The sequence below is a fragment of the Atractosteus spatula genome, chromosome 1 (assembly GCF_055471065.1).
Source record: "Atractosteus spatula isolate fAtrSpa1 chromosome 1, fAtrSpa1.hap1, whole genome shotgun sequence".
NCBI lineage: Eukaryota > Metazoa > Chordata > Actinopteri > Semionotiformes > Lepisosteidae > Atractosteus > Atractosteus spatula.
The window spans coordinates 32,585,923-32,601,591 of record NC_142706.1 but is presented as its reverse complement, the minus strand read 5'-3'; positions in this window follow the sequence as shown (position 1 = coordinate 32,601,591).

The following is a 15,669-nucleotide window of genomic DNA, read 5'->3' as shown; positions in this document are numbered from 1 at the left end:
CTGTTACAGTATGTATAGCAAACTAGCACGTCTTTTTTCTCCAATCAGAGGGGTGTCAGATGGTGTCAGCCAATCACCATTCTGCGTTGGGTAGCAACGGGTGACTGTTCTCAGGCGGAAGATGTAAACAGCTTAATGTTCGTGTTAAATAATTTTTTAAAATTCAATTAAACGGGCACAGTTAAGACATTAAATATACATATACATACTGTATACAGTACAGTTTGCATACGGTAATATGTTACGCGATTAAAAAATAAATAAATAAAACTGGAAGGTTCAGCACCAGCTGGATTCGAGCACACACCCTGCCCGTCGGCAGGCACGCACCTAGACCAGTCGGCTACAGTCAGCTCGCATGAGCAGGCAGGCGAAACAGCCCTACACAGCCCTGCCGCAGTACACGGATATAATCATACCGTTATTAAATTCTTGAGATACGCGATTCCATATTATATTCCCTTTTAATCAAATTCTAAAAGTATGCTTGTTGACTCCGGTATCACGTTAGTTAAAGACTTCGAAGCTTACAATGTTTAGGGAGAAATGGAATACCGGTGTGTATTTTTCCTTGTGATATTTTAAGCTCTAGTTGAATGATAGGTGTCGCATTTTAAATCATTTTCGTAGTTAGAAATTATGAAACGCCCTGTTAAAAGCAAGGAAGTTTTTATGCCCGTTGAAGTAAAACAAAATGCCTGACAAAGTATGGCTTGGACAGATTCCAAGTGCTTGTACAAATGTGCTAAAGAAATTATACTTTGAGTATACAGCTTGTCCAAAGTCATCCATTATTAATACTATTAGTAATATCTTCGGTAAAGGCTTTGATGCATAAATATTTCTGATAAAGGTAGGTTGTGTACTTTTGTCCAACTGAGCAATCTTGCTTTCATAAAATATACCCAACATTTTAATGACTGAAGATTAACATGCTGTAATACACTGTTCAAAATTAAAGGCTCAAATGCTGTACATGAGAGGTTAAGCTCCCCCTGGCGGTTTTACAAGGTGACGCCGGATAGTTTCCGGCAGAGCGTCAAATGACGCGCGATTAACCACGTCACACTGCGTGACACTGCGTGATGCCGCGACACGCCCACCGGGGTATGCCGCAAAATAACGCACGCATTTTGAATGGCTGCATCTGTATATTAGGATTATATACTTAAAACTATATATACTAAAAGTGATAGTCTTTTAACCTTTTCTGTGAATTCGCTTGTTATCAAACAAATGCATACTTTTAGAATTTTATTAACAGGGAATATAATATGGAATTGCGTATCTAAACAAATTAATAACGATATAATTATATTCATGTACTGTCTGGCGGAACAACATCAGAGATATGTTTTTAACTGCACTGCATCGGAGAGAATACCATAGTGTGTTTTTTTTTTTTACTCCCTGGCGGAAACTGGCTTCCATAAGAATCAGTATGGCTCAGAGATTAAATAAAACTTCACTCGCACCAAACAAATGTATATTTCTAAATATCACAACATGATCGAATTTAAGTAATTTTAATAACAATGAATAGTCACCTAGGCGTTACAATATAAACATTTATATTGATTTAAATCGCATTTTGATTTAAATCACAAAAGCGGGTTTAAATATATGTGTTTTTTGATTCACAATCAGACAAATGCAACATAAATTGATATCTTTGTCTTCTAAGTATCTTAATAAACTTTCAGCATAGCTTTCTCCCCGTTTAGATTTATTTTTCTTGGGATCTTGGGATCAAACGTGGAAAGATTAGATTGTAATCATTTTTATTTTTAAAATACATTTTAGAAAAGTGTAATCTATACTAAAAAGCTGTACACCACCTGCTATAAAGATACATATTGTAATACTTTCGGGTTCGGATAGGACAGACACAAGAACTAGTTAAAGCAAGTTAAAGCCTTGATTTTATATATCACCTTTAAAAGTGGCATCTCAAAGCAAAGTAAATACCCAACACTGATTGTATCCATCTGTCATGCTAATAAAGCACCTTGAATTGAATTGAGAGAAAGAGAGAGATTTAAACTGCGACACTTATCATTCAACCAGAGCTTGAAATATCACAAGGATCTCAAGAGCACAGCAAAGACTGTATTAAAAGTATACTAGTGACAAACTAGTATACTTTAGATCTTTTTTTTTTCTGAACCGGGGAAAATCTGATCATGTTTCTCTATAACAATAATAAAAAACATTATTTTACATATCACCTTTATGTGATATCACCTTAAGGACAGCACATACAAGGGTTAATTGCACAATGGACCGCACAAAGAAATTTAAAATAGTCTTCTTTAGGTGTGAGGGCAGGAGTGGATCGCAGAAGGCATAATCAGCAAATTAGGAAAACAAAGAACAGGACAGGTGAGACGTTTATCCAGAGAGCGAGTGATCAGAAAAAGGAACAGCTGTTACGCTCAGGTTTTACGCTCTCTCTCTGCTGAATGAATGAAAGCATTTTATTAAAAACGCGTTTGCGTTTGTCTGGGTATTTACTTTGTAATCTGTGGTTTACATCTACTGTATTGCTTTGAGATGCCACTTTTAAAGGTGATATGTAAAATAAAGTTTTTTATTATTGTTATAGAGAAACATGATCAGATTTTCCCTGGTTCAGAAAAAAGACGATTAAAATCTGTAATCTTTCCACTTGTATGTCATCAGAAAATACAAGAAGTTTCTGCTTTGTGTAAGGATGGTATCAAAAAATAATCTAAGTGGTGAGAAAGCTGTGCTCCTCAAAGCGCTTTACAGGATAAAAACAATAACAACAATAGTGTTAGGCTGGGCAAACGATTTTTTTATAGAAATACAAAATGAGATATAATGATGTGTTCCGGCTTAGACATTAACGAGTACAACCCCCCTCTCTGCGGGAGTGCTGGCTGTGACAAATTAAACCGGTATCACAGGTATTTTCAAAGTAGAAGGGGGCGAGATTTCCAGCGAAAGACACATCCCCCCTCCAAAACCAAGGAAGTACAGTACTTACTAGTTAAGAAAGCTAGGCTCCTCAATGAAATCGCTTTAACATGCTAATGCGTTGGTGTAACAGTCCGGGCGTGGCAAGCTTCTAATGTCAACTCGACTCAATTGGAAGACAACGAACATATTCTAGCCCTAAATGAATTAATAGCAAACATGGTTTACATAAAAGACAATTTTCCAAGAAAGTTTATAATAATACGATCTATAGTTGAAATCTGAGCCTAAATAAAAAGAAAAAGCATTTTCAGAGAGCAATTACGCTGTGTTTAATTGCTTCTTTTAATTGTGGCAAGCTTCTAATGTCAACTCGACTTGATTGGAAGACAATGAACATATTCTAGCCCTAAATGAATTAATAGCAAACATGGTTTACATAAAAGGCATTTTTCCAAGAAAGTTTATAATAATACGATCTATAGTTGAAATCTGAGCCTAAATAAAAAGAAAAAGCATTTTCAGAGAGCAATTATGCTGTGTTTATGTAGAAAAAGTGATTAGGTTTATGAGCAATCTAATTACTTATTCGTTTAAAATGCTATATAAAATAAAGTTTATTATTAATTTGCTGAACAGAGCGGTGAACATTATTATGCATAAGACAAAGATAACGATCCTGATCAGTTTAGAAATCTGTGTACGCTGTAAGGTTTTTACTTCTTAAACTTCTAAAATACACGTTTCGAATAGAAAGAAATCCTCTTCCTGGTACAGTATGTACGTATAGCAAACCAGCACGTCTTTTTTCTCCAATCAGAGGGGTGTCAGATGGTGTCAGCCAATCACCGTTCTGAAGCCCTACCATAATCTCTGGTATGGGGAGACCCCAGAATTCTGTCCCATAGTTTAGACAGATGATAGATACTTTTATTGATCCCGTGAGGGAAATAAAGTAAATCATTTTCATTTTAGGAAATTATTAAACGCTCGGTTAAAAGCAAAGGAGATTGTCTGTTATAGTGGACATAAAAACAAGAGTTCGCTGGCATTATATCCTAGAAGACACAGACTGGCGCCAGACCGGGAGAATGCCCGCAGCGTAAAAGAAAATGCCTGATGAACTAGGGATTGGACAGTTTCCAAGTGTTTGTACAATCGATGGAAATGTTCAAATAAATGTGCAAAAGAAATAAACAAAATAATCATTTATTTCTTTATCATATTGGCTAGCTAATGTCCTCTCTTTGCTAGTTAGTGGCTGTGTTTCTGTGTTGGGTAGCAACGGGTGACTGTTCTCAGGCGGAAGATGTAAACAGCTTAATTTTCGTGTTAAATAATTTTTTTAAATTAAAATTCATTCTATACAGCAATCGCATATTTGGGTACCGTTTCATAAAACTTTCATGCTTAAAATGTTTACGGAGAAATGGAAGACTGGTGTGTATTTTTTCTTTAAACTACCAAGACCAGCCATACACAGTACAGTTTACGTACATACAGTAATGTTTATGTTCCTAAATTAATATCGTTTATGACCTTCAGATGCGTTATGCTCCTCTTCTTTTTATGCTCAGCTACTAAAATTTCCCTTTAGTGGTAAAATTCCATATAAATATTCAAAACTAAGCGGATTAAAATGTGCACAGTAAAGACATTAAGTGATTAAATCTTTTCACTACCAACCAATGCACCACGAGTGCCCCTGTCGGTAATTTTGGCCAGCCAATCACTTTCCACGGTGCCCTCCGGTGCCCCGCGGTGGCTTGTGGGTAGTTTACCGTACCGCGGGTTTGTACCGCCCATTTTGAATGGCTGCATCTGTAGATATGTGAATCCATATTATATTTCCTATTAATCAAATTCTAAAAGTATGCTTTTCTTTACTCCGATAACGAGCATGTTCGCAGAAAAGGTTAAAACGATCACTTTTCACAAAGTACATAAACATACAATAATATGGTCAGAAGGAGCATGTTAAAATGTTTCCGAAATAACCACATGTAAGACTTTGAAGCTAAAAATGTTTAGGGAAAAATGGAATGCTGGTGTGAATTTTTTCTTTAAAGTGCCATGACCAGCTATATACAGTACAGTTTACATAATATGTTCATGTTCCTAAATTAATATCTTTTATGAGCATGTGAAAGGCATGGTGAATCGGAGATTCTCAAGACTTACTTTGTATGATTGGAAATGAATATGTGATCGGATCAACTAAATAATAAAGTATTTTTGTTTACAAAGACGATTACAAAGAATGTGGACCAGAATGTGGAGTTTACAGCTTGTCCAAGGTCATTCATTATTAATACTATTAGTGATATCTTCGGTAAAGACTGACAGCAGGAACATTCCTATTCTTTACTCAGCAGCTTATTAAAAACAGGGTGTTCAAACCGTTTTTTTTACACAGAAGAGTGACACAGCTTCGTGTTGTGAATCTGTTTTTCCGTGTTTACAAAGAAAGTGGAATACAGTAATACTACCTGCTATATAGATACATATTTTTTAGATATTTACATCCTTAAATTAATATCATTTTTAATTTCTTTAGATACGTGATTCCATACTATATTCCCTTTTATAAAACGGATAATTCCGGTCCTGAAATCTGATTGGCTGGCACTTATTCGAAGCTATATTCTCTAATATACGCACACCCCAGAATTTTGACTTTACTGTGTGATAAAGAAATTTTAAAGACTACTTCTTAGCGTAGATAAAAAAGCTTGGATTCTCATGTATCTGATATCTTTTTCTGCTGTCTTTGTTGCGTTCTTGAGGATCCTTGTGATATTTTGAGCTCTTGTTGAATGATAAATGTTGCATAATTTAAATCATTTTCATTCTTAGAAATTATTAAATGCTCGGTTAAAAGCAAGGGAGTTTTTATGTCCGTTATAGTAAAAGAAAATGCCTGATGAACTAGGGATTGGACAGTTTTTCAGTGCTTGTACAATTGATGGAAATGTTCAAATAAATGTGCTAAAGAAATTTAAAAAAACAAGTTATTTATTCCTTTATCATATTGGCTACCTAATGTCCTCTCTTTGCTAGTTACTTGTGACTGTGTTTCTGTGTTGCATAGCAACAAAGGACTATATTCTCAGGCAGAGGAATGTAAACAGCTTAATTTTCACGTTAAATCAATTTTAAAATGAAAATTAATTCTATACAGCAATCGGATATTTGGGGACCATTTTATTCAACTTTGATGCTTAAAATGTTTAGGGAGAAATGGAATACTGGTGTGTATTTTTTCTTTAAACTACCAAGACTAGCCATATACAGTACAGTTTACATACAGTAATATGTTTATGTTCCTAAATTAATATCTTTTATGAGCATGTGAAAGGCATGGTGAATAGGAGATTCACAAGACTTACTTTGATTGGAAACTAATGCGTGATCGGATCAACGAAATGCTGTGGTGTCACTTTTTTTTTCATTTTCATTTCTTTTTCGTTTACAAAGACAGTTACAAAGAATGTGGACCAGGGTAATACTTTGAGTATACAGCTTGTCCAAGGTCATTCATTATTAATACTATCAGTAATATATTCGGTAAAGATTTGATGCATAAAATATTTCTGCATAATTAAAATATTTAAGATAATGGTGGTAGATTGTGTACTTTTGTCCAACTGAGCAATCTTGCTTTCATAAAATATACCAACTTTTTAATGTATAATGATTAACTGCTGCAATACACACTTTAAATTTAAAAGTCTAAAGAGTATACAACTTAAATTCTTAATTGAATAAAGATTGTCCCTCAGCAGTGATCGGGATTCGACACCTGATGTTTCCTGGTGACAGCTCAAATGCTGTACATGAGAGGTTAAGCTTTATTAGCTCCACCTGCCGGTTTTACAAGGTGATTCCAGATTCTATTAACATACTAACATAATCTAATTTACATACGGTATGATGTGGTATACTGCGACACACCCACCATGTTATACCACAGCATACCCCGCTTGTTTTGAATGGCTGCATCTGTAACTCAATATCCACCCTCTTGAGAATGAAATTTTTATATTAAACCATGTTAATATTAATTTAATTTATTTAAATAGCTGTGGTTACTTAAGTGCCTGAATGTTGATTATATAAATGAGATCGATGAGGAAGTTAGTGTAACCAACAGTATAGTAATGTGATATCCCTGTTTTATGTATCTTTTCGGTATCAACCTGATATTTTGAATATTTCATGTACACATTATTTTTATGTATCAATAAATGTATTCTGTGTATTGTAAATCCTTGTGAAGATACCTTGTTGTTCTGCCGATTGATTTCTAATTGTCAAAGTAAACTCAATTTACTGTTACAACTAAATATTGAGCCAGTAAATTCACCAAACCCCTACAGTTGTAACAAAGTTTTTTCAGTCCCTGCAAAACTATACAGTGGTGTGAAAAAGTGTTTGCCCCCTTCCTGATTTCTTATTTTTTTTGCATGTTTGTCACACTGAAATGTTTCAGATCATCAAACAAATTGAAATATTAGACAAAGATAACAGTAGTATAAAGCGACACCTTTCGTCAAACTTTTGACAGGTACCATGCCCCCTTTTCCAGCCAATGGTCGTCCGCGGTGGTTGGCTGTCCCGCCCCCTTGCCAGCCAATGGCGTGTTGTTATTTGTGCATGTCCCGCCCCCTCAGGAGCCAATGGTGTCTGTCAGAACTCCCGCCTCCCCCCGGCCGGTCGGTCCAGAGCCTCAGGGTCCCAAAGCCCCAAGGCGGCGCATCCCTCGCTTTAGGTGTGTGAAAGTGTGTATTGGTTTGGAAGGGGACCATGTCTGCCGCGGGGTTGAGTGCGCTCTATTATAACCCTCGGAAATCGGGTAGTTATGGCGGCGCGGGGAGTCTGGTGCGGGCCGCGAGATCCCGGGGTGTGAGGGGCGCCAGCCGCGGCCGGGTGGTCGAGTGGTTGTCTGGCCAGGCTGCTTATACGCTGCACAAGCCGGCGCGCGTACGTTTTAAGAGAAACAGGACGCTGGTGTCCGAAATGGACTGGCAGTGGCAGGCGGACTTGGTGGACATGAGAGAACACCGCGAGTTCAACGACGGTTTCTGTTACATCTTAATGTGTATAGACATGCTGTCTAAATACGCTTGGGCCATGCTGCTGAAAACCAAGACTGGAGGGGCCGTGACAGGCGCCTTCCGAAATATACTGCAAGAGGGGCGTGCTCCTAAAAAGCTACAAACGGGCGAGGGTAAAGAATTTCTTAACAGGACCTTCCAAAATTTTCTCAAACGTGAGAATATTGAACATTTCGTTACGGCCAGCGATGTGAAGGCTAGCGTGGTCGAGAGGTTTAACAGAACTATTAAAACAAAAATGTGGAGGTACCTGACACACAAAAACACCTTTCGATATATCGATGTCCTTTCAGATCTTATTTATGCTTATAACCATAGTTACCACACGACTATTAAATGAACCCCGGCTTCTGTTACGTCCGACAACTCCCTTGAGGTGTGGAGAACGGTCTATGACGAGCACTTTAAGAGAAAACCGTCAAAGTTTTCATTTAATGTGGGTGATCGCGTGCGGGTGTCCAAAATAAAGGGAGTGTTTGAGAAGGGATATGAACAGACCTTCACAGATGAAATTCATTATTAATACTATTAGTAATATCTTCGGTAAAGGCTTTAATGCATAAAATATTTCTGCATAATTAAAATATTTCTGATAAAGGTAGGTTGTGTACTTTTGTCCAACTGAGCAATCTTGCTTTCATAAAATATACCAACTTTTTAATGACTGATGATTAACATGCTGTAATACACAGTTTAAATTTAAAAGTCTAAAGAGTATACAACTTAAATTCTTAATTGAATAAAGATTGTCCCTCAGCAGTGATCGGGATTCGACACCTGATATTTCCTGGTGACAGCTCAAATGCTGTACATGAGAGGTTAAGCTTTATTAGCACCTCCTGGCGGTTTTACAGGGTGATTCCGGATACTTTCTGGCATGACGTCAAATGACGCGATATACCGCGTGATACTGCGTTTTCATGCAACACGCCCACTGCGGTGTACCGCTAAATACCCCGCGCATTTTGAATGGCTGCATCTGTAGGTGTGTGAGCCATTTCAATTCAGTACATTGACACATAACCTATATTTTTGATGCACCACATATGTAACATTACTATTTTCAACATGGTACAGTTTAGTTTAGACTGAGCTAAGTAATATCATAAAGAGCAAGGAAACTTATCAAGTTAAATAATTCCATTAAGTAATTTCCACAGATATCTATACATCAACTATTACAAGTGTTCTTGCAGACAGTCTTTATCTAAATGCAACTGCTATATGTATAGCACTGTTTTGAAAACAATCAATAAAATGAGAAGTGCATACCTAAACATTATAATGGTGAATTGGAATTTTAAGAATAAAATACATTTATTTAAATATTATGCAGACTTCACAAGGTGAGAATTTGTATCAGCATTTGTGGTAACATCCTACAGGTCCCTCCCAGTGCTGGCAGCTTCACCGATGGTTGTTTTGTCACTGGCCAAAGCTTGGAAGGAATTCACACAGGGCCCCTTTTAAAAAGATAATTACCTAAAAAAAAAACATGAGGAATTCCAGAGGTATTCACAGGTCATGAGAACTGCAAGCTAGTAGTGGGAATCTAACTACAGTACTGGCCTGCACGAGAACACTGACCACCTCATCTGGTTACCAGTGCACTTTACAGTATATGACCGATTAATTCAAATGACTACTCAAAACTTGTATTTAAATCTGGCCTCTTTTTTTGTTGTTTTTTTAAAGTAGTGGTTAATTTCCTTTTAAATATCATACATTTTTTATGTTACTAAGTATAATATATTATTATATATAATATTTATTACAATTCAAATTTTAAACACTCTTTCTCTAATAATAAAATACAAATAAAATGTGAAGCACCTCCTGAGGTGGGCAGCCACTAAGATGAGTCACGGAATTGCTTTAACTCTAATTTTTTACTTAAAAAATATTTGGTTGAATAGTATATAGTCGAACAATGTAACTTAAAATACGTGACAAATGAATAAATAAAAAATGTGTATTTGATTTATTATAAAAATCATAATTAATGGAATCATTTCTTTGTGCTTAAATTGACTCAAAAACCAGTTAGTCCAATGGCCCATTGTCTTTATATGTTTAGAAATATTCCCTGATGGCTGGATTCTGATATTTGTAGGATCTGCTATCAGGTGGAAATTAATCAAGATTCCTGGGGTGGTACTGCCCACACCAATTCCAAGAGGACAGCAAGGTCATGATACCTGACTCCTGGGGTTGTCATAGTAAGTTCCTTGTTTGATATTAAGTTCCTGTGATAAAGATGAGAAAGACTAGAGGGAAAGTATTATGGGATGTTGTCTGCTGTAATCTGGGAGGATAAGTATGGTGCATAAATGATAATCAATTAATAATAATAATAGCTTACACTTATATAGCACTTTTCTGGACACTCCACTCAAAGCACTTTACAGGTAATGGGGACTCCCCTCCACAGCCACCAATATTCAGCATCCACCTGGATGATGCAACGGCAGCCATAGCGTGCCAGAACGCTCATCACACATCAGCTGTCAGTGGAGAGGAGAGCAGCGTAATGAAGCCAATTCATAGATGGGGATTATTAGGAGGCCGTGATTCATAGGGGCCAATGGGAAATTTGGCCAGGACACCAGGGTTACACCCCTGCTCTTTTCGAGAAACGCCCTGGGATTTTTAATGACCACAGAGAATCAGGACCTTCGTTTTACGTCTCATCTGAAGGATGGCGCCTGTTTACAGTATAGTGTCCCCGTCACTATACTGGGGCATTAGGACCCACATGGACCGCAGGGTGAGCGCCCCCTGCTGGCCCCACTAACACCTCTTTCAGCAGCAACCTTAGTTTTTCCCAGGAGGTCTCCTATCCAGGTACTGACCAGGCTCACACGTGCTTAGCTTCAGTGGGTTGCCAGTTGTGAGTTGCAGAGTGATATGGCTGCTGGCTGACAATTAATGCACTGTGCAATTTATTAACCAGTTACGGTTAGAACGTTAGAGATGGAGCTAGCCAGCCACTCCCACCTGAAAGTGTATTTAATACCAGGTGCTTATTCTTATTCTATGAGATTCCCATTTTTTTAATGCAGCTTACTGCTGTCTTCTTTCTGATTCATTACTGGGGCTATCCTGACTGCTTACCTCCGATCCTACCAACTTGGTGTCAGAAGTTGTGAGGTAACTGTTGCTTAAATAAGCTCAAGTAAGGGATTTTTCTCATTTCTTGTTGTCTCTCAAACTTTTTCATGGTCTTTTTGTCTGCCTTCATACAGATCTATGACAGTTCACTGAGTTTTTTTCTTCTGTGTCTGGTCTGTGGTTTGTGGGTTTTTGTGTTCCCCAGCAGAAGGGGTACCACACAGGGAAGCAGAGCAGTGCAGATGGACTTTACCTGTATCTGAGAGCTTTCACTCTACAGGAGAGGGCTAGTATTTTACTTGAGCTTCCTTCTCTGAAATGCAGGGATCCTGATCTAAAGGTTTGGTCTCAACTTGATTCAGACATTGAAGGCTATGACTTACTATTGCTGATATCTTGTCCATCCATCTAAGTGAGTTCAGCGTAACAGTGCTTATCAGCATGAAACATGCTTTGATGGAAGCATAGGCCATTACTTGGCCCTTTACGATCAGTTTAGAAAGAACTTGCAAGCTTGCCTTGGAAATGGCACCCACTCCTTCTCAGCAGTTGTCTCCATGTATTTGATGAGACACTTGGTGATTATATGCATTGGAAAAGTGAGGCCTATAGTAAGTGGTGGCAAAACCAACCTGATAAGTCTGGGCATCCTGTCTCAGATAACGGCAGATTTTACAGAGATCTTGCAGAGACTGGGTGGAAAGCACTTATCAAATTAGGGCTGTGCTTGTAAAAGAAGAAAAGTAACCTAAGTTAGCCCCTGTTGAAGTAGCAGCCATAATCTCACAATGCCATTTTTATTGTGGCAGCTCCCACAAAGACTGCCCTAGACATACAAATACAATATGGAATAATAAAAGCAATAAAGTTTGTTCTAACTGCAGGAAAGGTGGGCACTTGAAAGCACACTCTGGGGGAGGTAAGGTGAGACACAGCCCATAGTCTAGAAATGCTGACTCATCAAATGAGATAAAACAGATGCATTAAGTCCTGCAGTTTGGTGCCCTTGAGCAATGAAGGTTAGCGTCAGAGGACAGAGGGAAACCTGTAAGTCCCTGGATACACTGATAGGAGGCTGACAGTGCTTATATTTAGTGGACATGGGCACCTTTGTTTGGATAACTGACATGACATTACCTGTAACAGATCAATCTATTGTAATCAAACGTATTTCGAACTATTCTAGTTTCTTCACATTTTGAGGGGAGTGACCATGTTTGGTGGATACAGTTATGGAATGGAGACAATTCCAAGGGCACCAGTCTCTCACCAACTGTACCTTGGTCAAGCCATCTCTTCAAAATGACATGCCTGAACAAGCAACTGCATCAGAGCACTTTTAGAGATGCCTAAGCACCTCAATGTTTTAGGACTCAGAATTGTTATTGTTAATAATTATTGTTAAGTAATTATTGCAGGGCCTATATTCCTGCCTTTACTGAAGAAGCTGCACGTTTATCTGATCTGCTCAAAGTAGGTAAACCAGGCAAAGCTCCTCTTGAGTGGAGTGCACAAGCAGAAGAGCCCTTGCCCAACTGAAGGCCCTGTTAGCAAAGGTCCCTCTGCTAAGATACATTTCTACCACTGTTTTAGGAACCGTGATGGCACAGTCAAGCATCTTACAGAAGATGACTATGCAATATGGGGAAAGAGGGCTGCAGAAGATCTAGTGATGGCTCAGAAGTTGATCCTGCACCTACACGCTCACTAAAGCTTTTGACAACTGCATCCCTTAAAACCATTACTTATGCAAGATGTGAGATCCATGTTTGGCAAAGGAGTGCCCCTGGAAATAGTGAAGGATATCAGTTTAAATCCAGCTAGCCTCCTGATTGAAGAAGTGAAACTCATAAGCGTATGGTAAAATTAGAAGACAAGGTCCTAGGATCTTTGATTCCAGAAATCCAGATGTCATTTAGTTTTTGTTGATGGCTCCAGGTATGACCACAGTGTACAACAGAAAACAGGATAGGCAGTGGGCTGTCCAGATGGAGAACTTATAGCCACAGGCACCTTGAAGGGTAAACACATAGATGGAGGAATTGGAATCTCTTATAAATGCCTTGACCAAAGCCAGCAGTCTGTGGACTAACATCTATATTTACAGTTTAATATGCTTTTGGGTTGATTCACACGAGATTCACATGAGAGACCTGATCACACAAAGATGGTGGTGGCCCTGCATGGGCAGAGACATCCAGGTTTATGGAAACAGATGCACCACTTGACTCTACCAGTACCTTTGAACCTTGTGCCAAGACCGCAGGGATCTTAACACACCAGCAGATGAATTTTACAGACCCATTACCTTTGAGTGTGGGAAACACCTACATATTTTTTACATGATGGATGGAAGAACACACTTTTTTTTGTCCTCACACTGAGAGCATTCTTCGTATTTATATATAATCTCTTAAATCTAGAGTTCCTTCTACATGCTTAAATTTGTTGCTTAACTCTTTGTATATGACAAAAGAAGATTGCCAAAAATTTAAGACTGAAAAAAACTTCTGCAGGATCTTATAGAACTATGAATCTGTTTGCATAAAAATATCTAAAACTGAAAGCTGGCATTCTGTATTTTGCCTTTATATTTACCTTTTGATCTGAAATATAAATATCAATAGTACACATGATACAAATTATAACAGAAAAAATGATAAATTTCACTTCACTGTCTCAATCTTTACAGTTCTCTTTGTAGTTGCCTCATATCTTCTGTTGGATGCATTCCCTTATACAAAAATCTAAACTTTTTCTACAATCTCTCTTATAGAATAAAATTGATTTTGAAGGGTCACAGATCATCTGTAGTGAGTCTGCAGCTCAATTGCAGTGCACTCCTATATACAGTGAGAATATCCTAAAATATTTGAGCTAGATAAAATACTGCGCTCTGAAAAAAATACTCTGTTTTAACCAGTTCCCAAATATTGCTAAAGATCTTTTCAGAAAATCATGTCATTTTCAAATCCATAGCTTGTAATTTATGACAGTGCAGAAGGTATTTTATTTTTAATTTGCAATGCAGTTGTTGTTTTCAGGGAGATTGTCTAGGTGAGCTCATAATTGTGATCACCAATGTGTTAATACATACATTATCTTGCAATTAAATCTAATATATGACTACTTAAGAACAATTATTTTAAAACTAAATTAAACAATAAATATACCCTTACTTCCACTTATTTATATTACCCTTATAGAGTTTGTGTTGGGTGGATGACTAACTTCACTGTCCTCTAATAGTAAATCAGATTTATATTCTCCTCATTAACAGTCTATATTTAATAAGAATTTTATAATAACAATGTCACAAAGTTTAAATTATTTATGTGTTCCTTTCTACATATCTGAAAGAACAAAGCAATGTTTTATCTGTGCTACTGTGTTAGCACCCTATAATCTGATTTTATCAAAAGCTACACAAAGCTTGGACTGGTTAGTACGGGGATGGGGAACCTCCAAGGAAAACTGATAGTCTTTATTTGGTTGACCAGAGGGTGGCACTTCCCTCTAGATCCGGATTTACAAGTCATTGCTGCAGTATGGTGCTTTTTTGGAATGTTTATAGATTCGTTAAGCCAAGGGACAACCACCTGGCTGTAGGACTTGGAATTTAGAACCTCCATGCAAAGTGAGGAATCACTACAAAAGTGGAGAAAGGATGCAGAATTCAATTAAATTTAAACTTTATTTTCCCCTGCAGGAAATTTGTTTAACAGCACAGTCAAACACAACACAATGACAAATAAACAATACCAAAAGGGAAGATAATACAGTAGTGTTACAGGAGATAAGAAACGAGACAAGAGACAAAGTAGTTAACTTTGCATTGTTTAAGAGTGTAACTGCAGTGGGAATGAAAGATTCCCTGAGTCTGTTGGTTTTACACCTGGGGGCACAGAGGCGTCTCCCAGATGGGAGAAGTGTGAATTCGCAATGAAGGGGGTGAGACACACACTCCATGATGCTTTTGGCTTTCTTAGTCACCTCTGTTTGTAAAGGATACTGAAGTTGCTGAAAGACATATGAAAGCAAGAAAGAGGAATTTACTATGGTATTAATTTAATTTCAGGAATGGCATCATGGAGAATTACAAGTAGAAGGAGAACTCAGAGAACTTGGTTACTGTCATCCCTTCCATTCATTAAAACTTCACTTAGCTTATGAAGGCAATATTTCAGTTTTGCTATGTTTATACACCATGTAATCATCTAAAAAATGGAAATATTGCTAATACTTTTGAAAATAAAACTGAACATATTTTAATTTGAATACTGAAAGGCATTGCAAATTCAACTGAACAGGGTGTAACCAATAGCATATTTTTGATTTTTTAAATCTGTATACCTTCACCAGTTTCTGCAAATATTTTCCTAGATAACTTTACAATTCAGAGACATGAGGTAACAGCAGATTTTATGTTTGTTGTAACCATGTAAACAAGTATAATAAAAGGCTGAAGAAAAAAATCACAATTAGTAAGAGACCTTGAGCG